The sequence below is a fragment of the Triticum dicoccoides genome, chromosome 7A, assembly GCF_002162155.2.
Source record: "Triticum dicoccoides isolate Atlit2015 ecotype Zavitan chromosome 7A, WEW_v2.0, whole genome shotgun sequence".
In the NCBI taxonomy this organism is placed as follows: domain Eukaryota; kingdom Viridiplantae; phylum Streptophyta; class Magnoliopsida; order Poales; family Poaceae; genus Triticum; species Triticum dicoccoides.
The window spans coordinates 398,286,613-398,299,050 of NC_041392.1; positions in this window are offsets into that span (position 1 = coordinate 398,286,613).

Genomic DNA, 12,438 nt, shown 5'->3' on the forward strand with positions numbered 1-12,438 from the left:
TACTAAAATTATTTTTCAATGAACCTGAAACGCCCTTCTAAAAAGTTCACTCACTTTGTCTTGGGTTAGAACCTCTGGCAAAATTGATGCACAATTTTCTAGGTCAATAGAAGGTCATTGAATTAAATCATAAGTATTTGATTTTGGGCGTTTAAATGCTATAAAATAATTTAAATGCTCAAATAATTCTGGAAATAAATGTATACCGTTGGAAATATTCTAAACAGAGCCCACATTTATTTTCAGGATTTTTGGAAACGTTTTAGTATTTTTAATAAAGCCCAACAGTTGCAGTTAAATAGAAAAACAGAAACAAATCAAAAATTAAGAGAGAGAGGGAAGCCCACCTGGGCCTTACCTGTCCTGGCACAGCCCACCTGGCTCGGCCCAGCCGACTGGCCTTGCCAGTCGTCGTCCTCCTCCCGCCAGGAAGACGAGGAGCGCGTGGCCGGCGCCCGCAGCCACACGCCGGCCACCTCCTGCTTCTGCCGACACCCTGGAGACGTCCAGGGATGCCACGCCGACCCCCACGTCCCCCTCTCATCCTCTCTCACTCTCCCCCTCATCTCCCTCACCCTCTCTCGCGATGGCCGAGCGCGATCCTCGCCGCCGTTCGCCGTAGACGTCACTAGAGCCACCCCCTCGCCCCTCCGACAAGCCCAATAGCTCCGCCTCGTCGCCCTGGACCTCTCCGCTGACCCACGTGACTCCAAACGCCGCCGAACGCCGTCTTCGCCCTCGTCTTCAACCTCGGGCACCCGACCCGTCTCCAGTTGATTCGTCGCTGCTAGGACCTCCCCGAGCTCGCTGACCCCCTCTCCGACCCCGCTGTGAGCTCCTCTTCCTCTTCCCCTAGCTCATGTGCTCGTTTGGCCTCTGTAGTCGCCACTTCCACCGCACCCGAAAGCTCCCCGTCGCCGGCCATGGCGCTGTCGTGGCTAGAGCCACAGTGGCTCAAAGCCAAGCTCACCGTTGTGCTCAGCGCAGCACCAGGAGCCCGTAGCCACCACCAGCTCTTTCTCCCGTGCACCGTAGTGTCGAACCCAACCCCATCCGAACCCCGGCCGCCGCTGCCGAGCTCGCCGACATCGTTTTCGGCGTTCCCGTGTCCAACCACTTGCACCACTGGATGCGGCAGCTCCCCGGCTACGCGTAGCACGTCTCCACCGGTGATTTGGTCACCGAAGGGCCAAATCCGAAGCTCTCCATCGTCTCGGCCTCGCCGGCGACTCAACACCGGCGGGATTAGCCCCCCTGACCAACGGTTTGACCCCAGTTTGATTCCATCTGAGACACTGATGTGTGGGGCCGGCTTTTAACTAATTTAGATTAGTTTAAATTAGAGCTAATCACTCTGTTAGAGGTTAATGATGCCGTTAACTACGCCTCTCTCACTGACATGTGGGCCCAGAGCCTAACTAACCCAGTTTAGTGCTAACTAAACACTAACCAACTCTGTTAGTTAGCTGAGAGATTGACAGAAGGGGCCCACCAGTCAGGTTTGACCTGGGCTGGCGCCTTTGACCCGCTGACGTCACAGTGACGCAGTGCTGACGCATTAATTCAATTTCTGGATTTATTCTTTAATAGGAAATTCTAGAAAATAATCAAAACTTCTAAAAATCATAGAAAATCAACCATAGCTCCAAATGCAAAGATTTATATATGAAAAATGATCAGAAAAATTCAATCTCCATCTGTAATGGTTTCATGCATGACAAAACAAGTTAACCTTGCTGTTTAAGCAGAATGAGGTAATGCACTAATAAAGCCATGTTTAATAAGCTAATAATTGAATCTTTGACTCAAATGAGTTCATCCCTTTATGTTTTAGCTTGTATTATGCCAAGACACCTTCATCTTGCCATGTCATAGCATGCATCATATTGTTGCATATTGCCATGTGTTGAATATGTTTCGGTGTGTCTTTCGTGGTAGGTTCTGCCTCCGAGGATAACCCCGAGTATCCGTCTGAAGGGCAATACCCTACTACCACTACAACAGGCAAGCAACCCATTGATCATTCCGATACAAAACCATGTTCTCGCTTCTGCTCTGGTTTACTGCATTAAGACAACGTGATTCAAACTACTGTGTGTTACGGTAGTGGAACCCTTATCCTCTGCATGACCTGTCATTGCCACAGTAACTAGATGAAACCCACTAGCATGTGTAAGAGTTGATTGAGCCATGTATGTGATCCCTACCTTGCTATGCCTGCTATGCTTAGTGTTGTGTCAGGTCTGGTTCATCTAGGTGATGGGCTAGAGTGATATGGTATGTCGATAATGTGAGGAATGTGTTGAACATGTTTTGGTAAAGGTATCGATGAGAGGCCATGTAGGAGTACATGGTGGGTTGTTTCATTGAGACCGTCCATAAGAACTGAGATCTGTATGCGTGATTTAAGATTTAGCTACTACCACACATTGGGCCCTGAAATATGACCCCGCTCGACTTACTGACCCCTCTCGCCCTCTGTCCAGGAGTTGCAATTAGTTTTTGGTGTTTGTAGGACATTTGTTGGCGGCCGTGCGTAGCGCTGACCCTAGGGGTGGGCTATGATGCGGTAGATACACTGTGGCCGGGTATGCCGGGCGCCCGTTTGGCGTCTCGGGACCCTGTACACATCGTTTGGGGCCGTTGAGGACACCCTGGCCGGATTTCCTTGCGGATGGAACCTGAATAGGCGATAAACCTGGACTAGAGACTTGTGAGGTTAGTCAGGTCGTGGTCTACACCCACGTCGGTTTTCGCTTGAAGTCTGCAGAGCACATGTCGTGTGCAGACGCTAAGTGGTGGAAACATGTGTGACGAAGTACACCCCTGCAGGGTATAAAACTATTCGAATAGCCGTGTCCACTGTAAAGGACTACTTGGTTGCCTATGCAGTTCATAGACAAGTTAATGGATACTACTAAAAGACTCAAGATAAGTGTGAGTACCGAGAATGGCCCTCTCGTAGGATGACGAGGGAGGATCCTCGGTGGAGTATTGTGTTGGTGAGTAGTGGACTCGTGTGCGAAAACTATTTTACTGGTGGAGTTCCGTAGGATAGCTTAGCCAAGAGTCAAAGCTGGCTTGCTGCAATAACCCCACCTCCTTCTTGAGAATACGCATGTATAGTAGGTTCTGTTGTAAGACTTGCTGAGTACCCTTGTACTCATGTTTGCTTAATTACTGTTTTCAGACGACAACACCGCCCCCTCCGATGGGTTCTACGTAGACCTTGACTCAAATAAACCACATCCCCCGAACCAAAACACCCGCAGCAACCCTGCTGCCTCGGAGCAGGGGGAAGCCAGTGCAGCTAGGGGTGAAAATCTGCCTCACCCGCCTTCTCTGGCCAAAGTAATGTTGGAGGCGGAAAGAAACAAGCATGAGACTAACCGCCCGCTAGAGCGGATTGAGCAGAACACTGCACGCCATCCGCGAAATGACTTGGTGTCAATCAATGACTTTATCAAGCTGTACCCACCAAAGTTTAACCATTCCGTCGAGCCCCTCAACGCGGATGACTGGCTTCGCAGCATCACCCACAAGCTACGTTCTGCCAACGTAGCCGAAGCCGACAAGGTTACTTACGCTGCCTACCATCTCGAAGGCCCTGCTAGCCTCTGGTGGGAAAATTTTGAAGCTATGCGCCCGGTCGGCCAAATTACTACTTGAGCTGAATTCAGTGAGGCTTTCCATGAGCATCACATTCCGAAAGGTCTCATGGATCGCAAGAGGGAGGATTTCTGCAACTTCACCCAAGGAAGACTGACTGTGGATGCTTATAGTCGTGAATTTGGGAATCTGGCACGTTATGCCCCTGAAGAGGTATCTACTAACGCTAAGAAGCAGGCAAGGTTCCGCAAGGGACTTAGCCCTGAGCTTCGCCGTGATCTTCGTCTACACGAGTGCACTTCTTTTCAGACGTTGGTCAATAAAGCCATCAGTGCTGAGATAGGCCAGACTGATTATGACGCTTCACGCAAGCACTCCCGTGATTTTGGCTCTTCATCCGGCTCTGGAGCTCAGAAGCGCCGGGTGTGGATCCCAAGCACGGCGCTGCCACCCAGGTTCATTCCGAGGCCATCCTTTGAGGCGCCTCGTCCTAACCAGCAATTTGCACCGCCCAATCCCTATGGTGGCCCCGCTGCTAACGCTGCTCCACGCCCCAATATGGTGACATGCTTTAAGTGTGGAGAGCCAGGTCACTATAGTCGAGAGTGTCCCCAGAACAACAACTCCAATCAAACTGGAAAGTCCGTTGGCCGTGGTAAGCCCGCGGGAAAAACATTACGCCAAGCCGGCCACCACTGCACGTGGCCATGTCAACTATGTTTCAGCCGAGGAGGCTCATGAGGATCCTAACGTCGTCCTTGGTACGCTCCTTGTTAACTGCCATCCGGCATCTGTTCTTTTCGATACTGGAGCATCTCATTCATTCATATCCGAGAACTATGCTCGATTGCATAACACGACATTTTGTGACATGCCCTCTACCATGGAAATTCAAACCCCTGGCTCTAGATGGCAAACTTCTAGAGTAAGCCATGGGAACGAAATTCTTGTCGATAGACTTGTCTTCCTTGCATCCTTAATAGCTCTCAAGTCCTCGGACATAAACATCATCTTGGGTATGGACTGGATGTCAGCTCATTATGCTAAGATCGATTATGCCACTAGAACCGTTCAACTTACTCACCCATCGGGCAAGACAGTCAATGTCTTAACCCGAGTGGCCAAGCGCCAACTTTCCTCCCTAAATGCCAACCCCCTTCCAGAGCTTGAGGATGTTCCGGTACTCCAAGACTTTCCAGATGTCTTTCCAGAAGAACTGCCAGGTGTTCCTCCTGACAGGGATGTTGAGTTTGTGATAGACCTTGTTCCAGGAACCGTTCCAATTTCTTGAGGACCCTACAAGATGGCACCCTTAGAACTAGCCGAGCTTTAGAACCAACTCGATGAGTCCTTGAAAAAGGGTTTCATCCGTCCTAGTTCCTCTCCTTGGGCTTGTCCCGTCCTCTTCGTTAAGAAGAAGGATGGAACGGATCGAATGGTTGTGGATTACCGACCTGTCAACTTGGTCACCATCAAGAACAAATACCCTCTTCCCAGGATCAACGATCTGTATGATCAGCTCGCTGGATCCTCAGTCTTTTCCAAGATGGATTTGAGGTTGGGCTACCATCAAATCAAAATCAGAAACGGGGACATTCCCAAAATGGCCTTTGTTACTCGTTATGCCCAATACGAGTACACCGTCATGTCCTTCGGTTTAACAAATTCCTCAGCTACCTTCTCTCGGTTAATCAACTCGGTCTTCATGGAGTACTTGGATAAATTCGTCGTAGTATACCTCGATGACATACTCATCTACTCCAAGAATGAAGAGGAACATGCCGAACATCTAAGGCTGGTATTGATGAAACTTCGAGAGCATCGCCTTTATGCCAAATTCTCCAAGTGTGAATTTTGGTTGCCAGAAGTGACCTATCTAGGCCATGTAATCTCTGGTAAGGGTATTGTTTTCAATCCCGAGCGAGTTCAAGCCGTCCTTGATTGGACTCCACCTGAGACGGTTAAGCAAGTTCGGAGCTTCCTTCGCTTAGCGAGCTATTGCCGCCGCTTCATCGAGAATTTCTCCAAGGTTGCTAAACCTTTAACTGAACTCCTCGAGAAAGATAAAAAGTTTCAGTGGACTCCAAATTGCGAGTTCAGCTTTCAGGAACTGAAAAGACGCCTGACATCTGCTCCCGTACTGGTACCACCAGATTTCTCCAAGGACTTTATTATCTATTGCGATGCCTCGCGACAAGGAATAGGTTGCATACTCATGCAAGATCGTCAGGTAATTGCCTATGCTTCACGGCAGTTACACCCACATGAGGAAAATTATCCCACACATGATCTAGAGCTTGCAGCTGTAGTCCATGCACTTAAAACTTGGCGACATTACCTCCTCAGTAATCGTTGCGAGATCTTCACCGATCACCAAAGTTTGAAATATATCTTCACCCAACCAGATTTGAATCTCAGGCAAAAACGTTGGGTCGAGTTGATCTCGGATTACGACTTAGGAATAACTTACACCCCGGGCAAAGCCAATGTCATGGCTGATGCACTAAGTCGTAAATCCTACTGTAACAACCTGATGTTACAACAAAGTCAACCACTTCTCCATGAGGAATTCTGTAAGCTTAATCTTCACATTGTTCCTCGAGGATTCCTATCCACCCTGGTGGCGAAACCTACCCTTATGGATCAAATCATAGCTGCCCGGAAGCGTGATAAGGGCATATCCCGGATTAGGGAAAACATTGCTAGCGGAGTTGCTAAATGTTTTTCCATGGATAAGCGGGGTGCTGTCTTCTTCGAGAACCGTTTGGTGGTTCCCAAGAAACAACATCTACGCCAGTTGATCCTTAAGGAAGCTCATGAATCCCCTCTCACCATCCATCCCGGTAGTACTAAAATGAATCAAGACCTATGCCAGAGGTTTTGGTGGACTAGGATGAAGAGAGAAATCGCTCAATACATTGCTAATTGCGACGTTTGTCGTCGTGTTAAAGCAGAGCATCAACGGCCTGCTGGCACCCTTCAACCTTTGGCTATTCCTGAATGGAAATGGGATAAAATCAGTATGGATTTCATCACTAGGTTTCCCAGAACCAAGAGAGGGAATAACGCCATCTTCGTCATGATCGACCGACTTTCCAAAGTAGCCCATTTCCTACCTGTTCGTGAGATTATCACCACTAGCCAGCTAGCCGATTTATACATCTCCCGAATAGTGTCTCTTCATGGTGTTCCATTGGAAATTAACTCAGACCGTGGGAGTCTCTTCACCTCTCGATTTTGGGAAAGTTTCCAAAATGCTATGGGAACTCGTCTCTCTTTTAGTACCGCCTTCCATCCTCAATCAAGTGGTCAAGTAGAACGAGTTAATCAAATTCTGGAAGATATGCTCCAAGCTTCTGTTATCTCGTTCGGAATGTGTTGGGAGAAGTGCCTTCCATTCTCGGAGTTTGCTTATAACAATAGTTATCAAGCCAGCTTGGGCAAGGCTCCTTTCGAAGTTCTCTATGGACGAAAATGCCTGACGCCTCTTAACTGGTCAGAAACCGGGGAAAGCCAACTCTTTGGCCCGGATATGATTCAGGAAGCAGAAGAGCACGTTCGCGTTATTCGTGAGAAATTGAAAACAGCCCAATCTCATCAAAAGAGTCAATATGATCGTAAACATAAGCCTATGACTTATGAAGTCGACGAGAAGGCTTACCTTCGGGTTACTCCGTTAAAGGGAACCCATCGTTTCGGTATCAAAGGCAAATTGGCTCCTCATTACATTGGACCCTTTCGCATTCTTGCCAAACGAGGAGAAGTTGCCTACCAATTGGAACTACCTTTGCATCTTTCCAGAGTTCACGATTTCTTCCACGTTTCTCAACTCAGGCGTTGCTTCGCGGATCCCATCCGTGGAGTGGACCACGAAACGCTTGATCTACAAGATAACCTCTCCTATCGGGAATATCCCGTTCGTATGCTTGATCAAGTCGAGCGTACCACTCGACGTCATAATATCAATGGTCACGCCATTCCGAAAAATAAGCCACTTGGGAAAGGGAGGATCGTCTTCGACTCGAGTACCCCACCTTCTTCCCGGAGGATCCTAAATCTCGGGACGAGCTTCTTTTGAGTGGGGGTGAGTTGTCACACCCTAGTTAGTTCAAGCATTAGAGTGTGCATCATGTTTAAATTCCTCTTAAATTTGAAATGGGGAAGACAGAACCCCCAACACCCCCCCCCCCGAAAACAACTAGGGTTTACTAAAATTATTTTTCAATGAACCTGAAATGCCCTTCTAAAAACTTCACTCTCTTTGTCTTGGGTTAGAACCTCTGGCGAAATTGGTGCACAATTTTCTAGGTCAATAGAAGGTCATTGAATTAAATCATAAGTATTTGATTTTGGGCATTTAAATGCTATAAAATAATTTAAATGCTCAAATAATTCTGGAAATAAATGTATATTGTTGGAATATTCTAATCAGAGCCCACATTTATTTTCAGGATTTTTGGAAACGTTTTAGTATTTTTAATAAAGCCCAACAGTTGTAGTTAAATAGAAAAACAGAAACAAATCAAAAAAAGAGGGAGGGAAGCCCACCTGGGCCTTACCTGTGCTAGCCCAGCCCACCTGGCCAGCGCCCGCGGCCACACGCCGGCCACCTCGTGCTTCTGCCGATGCCCTGGAGACGTCCAGGGATGCGACGCCGACCCCCACGTCCCCCTCTCATCCTCCCTCACTCTCCCCCTCGTCTCCCTCACCCTCTCCCGCGATGGCCGAGCGCGATCCTCGCCGCCGTTCGCCGTAGACGTCACCAGAGCCACCCCCTCGCCCCTCCGACAAGCCCAATAGGTCCGCCTCGTCGCCCTGGACTTCTCCGCTGACCCCACGCGACTCCAAACGCCGCTGAACTCCGTCTTCGCCCTCGTCTTCAACCTCGGGCACCCAAGCCGTCTCCGGTCAATTCGTCGTCGCCAGGACCTCCCCGAGCTCGCTAACCCCCTCTCCGACCCCACTGTGAGCTCCTCTTCCTCTTCCCCTAGCTCCCATGCTCGTTTGGCCTCTGTAGTCGCCACTTCCACTGCACCCGAAAGCTCCCCGCCGCCAGCCATGGCGCCGTCGTGGCTAGAGCCACAGTGGCTCGAAGCCAAGCTCACCGTTGTGCTCAGCGCAGCACCAGGAGCCCATAGCCACCACCAGCTCTTTCTCCCGTGAATCATAGCATTGAACCCAACCCCGTCCGAACTCCGGCCGCCGCTGCCGAGCTCACCGGCGTCGTTTCCGGCGTTCCCGTGTCCAACCACTTGCACCACTAGATGCGGCAGCTCCCCAGCTACGCGTAGCACGTATCCACCGGCGATTTGGTCACCAGAGGACCAAATCCGAAGCTCTCGGCCGTCTCGGCCTCGCCGGCGACTCAACACCGGCGGGATTAGCCCCGCTCACCAGGGGTTTGACCCCATTTTGACTCCATCTGAGACATTGATGTGTGGGGCCGGCTTCTACCTAATTGAGATTAGTTTAAATTAGAGCTAATCACTCTGTTAGAGATTAATTACGCTGTTAACTACCCCTCTCTCACTGACATGTGGGCCCAGAGCCTAACTAACCCAGTTTAGTGCTAACTAAACACTAACCAACTCTGTTAGTTAGCTGAGAGACTGACAGAAGGGGCCCACCAGTCAGGTTTGACCTGGGCTGGCGCCTTTGACCCGCTGACATCACAGTGACACAGTGCTGACATATTAATTCAATTTCTGGATTTATTCTTTAATAGGAAATTCCAGAAAATAATCAAAACTTCTAAAAATCATAGAAAATCAACCATAGCTCCAAATGCAAAGATTTATATATGAAAAATGATCAGAAAAATTCAATCTGTCCATCTGTAATGGTTTCATGCTTGAAAAAAATAAGTTAACCTTGCTGTTTAAGCAGAATGGGGTAATGCACTAATAAAGCCATGTTTAATAAGCTAATAATTGAATCTTTGACTCAAATGAGTTCATCCCTTTCTGTTTTAGCTTGCATTAGGCCAAGACACCTTCATCTTGCCATGTCATAGCATGCATCATATTGTTGCATATTGCCATGTGTTGATTATGTTTCGGTGTGTCTTTCGTGGTAGGTTCTGCCTCCGAGGATAACCCCGAGTATCCTTCTGAAGGGCAGTACCCTACTACCACTACAACAGGCAAGCAACCCATTAATCATTCCGATACAAAACCAAGGTCTTGCTTCTGCTCTGGTTTACTGCATTAAGACAACGCGATTCAAACTGCTGTGTGTTACGGTAGTTGAACCCTTATCCTCTGCATGACCTGTCATTGCCACAGTAACTAGATGAAACCCACTAGCATGTGTAGGAGTTGATTGAGCCATGTATGTGATTCCTACCTTGCTATGCCTGCTATGCTTAGAGTTGTGTCAGGTCTGGTTCATCTGGGTGATGGGCTAGAGTGATATGATATGTCGGTAATGTGAGGAATGTGTTGAACATGTTTTGGTAAAGGTATCGATGAGAGGCCATGTAGGAGTACATGGTGGATTGTTTCATTGTGACCGTCCATAAGAACTGAGATTTGTATGCGTGATTTAAGATTCAGTTACTACCACACAATGGGCCCTGAAATATGACCCCGCTCGACTTACTGACCCCTCTCGCCCACTGTCCAGGAGTTGCAACTAGTTTCTGGTGTTTGTAGGACATGTGTTGGCGGTCGTGCATAGCGCTGACCCTAGGGGTGGGCTATGATGCGGTAGATACACTGTGGCCGGGTATGTCGGGCGCCCGCTTGGCGTCTCTTGACCCTGTACACATCGTTTGGGGCCGTTGAGGACACCCCGGCCGGATTTCCTTGCGGATGGAACCTGAATAGGCGATAAACCTGGACTAGAGACTTGTGAGGTTAGTCAGGTCGTGGTCTACACCCACGTCGGTTTTCGCTTGAAGTCTGGCGAGCACATGCCGTGTGCAGACGCTAAGTGGTGGAAACATGTGTGACGAAGTACACCCCTGCAGGGTATAAAACTATTCGAATAGCCGCGTCCGCCGTAAAGGACTACTTGGTTGCCTATGCAGTTCATAGACAAGTTAATGGATACTACTAAAAGACTCAAGATAAGTGTGAGTACCGAGAATGGCCCTCTCGTAGGATGACGAGGGAGGATCCTCGGTGGAGTATTGTGTTGGTGAGTAGTGGACTCGTGTGCGAAAACTATTTTACTGGTGGAGTTCCATTGGATAGCTTAGCCAAGAGTCAAAGCTGGCTTGATGCAATAACCCCACCTCCTTCTTGAGAATAAGCATGTATAGTAGGTTCTGTTGTAAGACTTGTTGAGTACCCTTGTACTCATGTTTGCTTAATTACTGTTTTCAGACAACAACACCGCCCCCTCCGATGGGTTCTACGTAGACCTTGACGTCGACGAGTGACTAGCCACCCAGGTGGTGATCCTGGCCATGAAGGGCCCTATGTAGATAGACAGGCTTCGAGAAGCTTTCTTTCTTTCTAGTGTCTGTACTCAGACTAGTTGCTTCGGCATGTGCTTTTATGATTGTATGACTTGAGTGTCGGGTCATGTGACCCCTGTCTGTATGAACATGTTATGTATGGCTCTCTGGAGCCTTTAAATAAAGTACTTGAGTTGTAGAGTTTTGTTGTGATGCCATGTTTATGTACTCATATCGGGCATATTGTGTGTATGATTGAAATGCTTGGTATAAGTGGGATCCGACAATCTAGTTGTTTATCCTTGGCAGCCTTTCTTATGGGGAAATGTAGTCTAGTGTTCCTCAAGCCATAGTAGTCAGCTACAGCCCGGTTCACCGGAGTCCTGCTAGCCCAGCACTACTGTTCAGGACACTTGACTGGCCGGCATGTGTTTCACTTCGTTCCTATGTCTGTCCCTTCGGGGAAATGTCACGCGGAGACTTCCGGAGTCCTGTTAGCCCAGTGCTACAGCCCGGAGTCACTCGCTGATGACCGACATGCTCGATGTGATTCATGTATGCCTGTCTCCATAGGTCTGTGCTGCTTTGGGTTCACGACTAGCCATGTCGGCCCGAGTTCTCCGTCATATGGATGCTAGCGACACTATCATATACGTGAGCCAAAAGGCGCAAACGGTCCCCGGCCATGGTAAGGCGACACCCGTGGGATACCTTGCGTGAGGCCGCAAAGTGATATGAGGTGTTACCGGCTAGATCGATGTGGCTTGGAATCGGGGTCCTGACAGCGTTGGTATCAGAGTCGGACTGCCTGTAGGTTCGTTGAGCCAAGCTGGTCGATGTCGAGTCTAGAAATGATTTAGTAATATGTAGGGGAATTGATTGTGGGAGGGAACGTAAGGCTCTTTTACTCCTTTACCCTATGCCTCTGATCTGAGTCATTCTCTTCTCATTCAACGTGGGTTAAGGACTAGGCTCTCTTCTTCTATCAGGTTCACGTGTTACTAATCCGTAGTTGCTTATAGGATTGTTGCTATAAGCCCTAGTTCAGTTTCTACTATTTTAGTATGTTGCTATTTGGATCAGAACCTTGATACGATGTTGTTGAGTGGTATTGCAAACTGTTGTGGATGTCTCAAATCTTTTTCTGAGCATTTACATCTATTATGCTGTCCAATTTTCCCTAGAAATTCTGATGTCTTTGCATTGTGGTTGTGCTTTCAGATGGCCAACCGTGTTCAAAACCAAGTGGTTCGCCTGACCCGGTGCCTCGACGTGCCCGGTCATACTGCTATATAAGTCCGGGTAATGATCGAGACGGGTTACCGTTGGTATCCCGATTACACCGTCGAAGAGCAATTCCGAGACTTTAATCAAAGCCAATATTTCTGCACCGTCAGGATATTTCCTTCTTATCCTGGATCTACCGA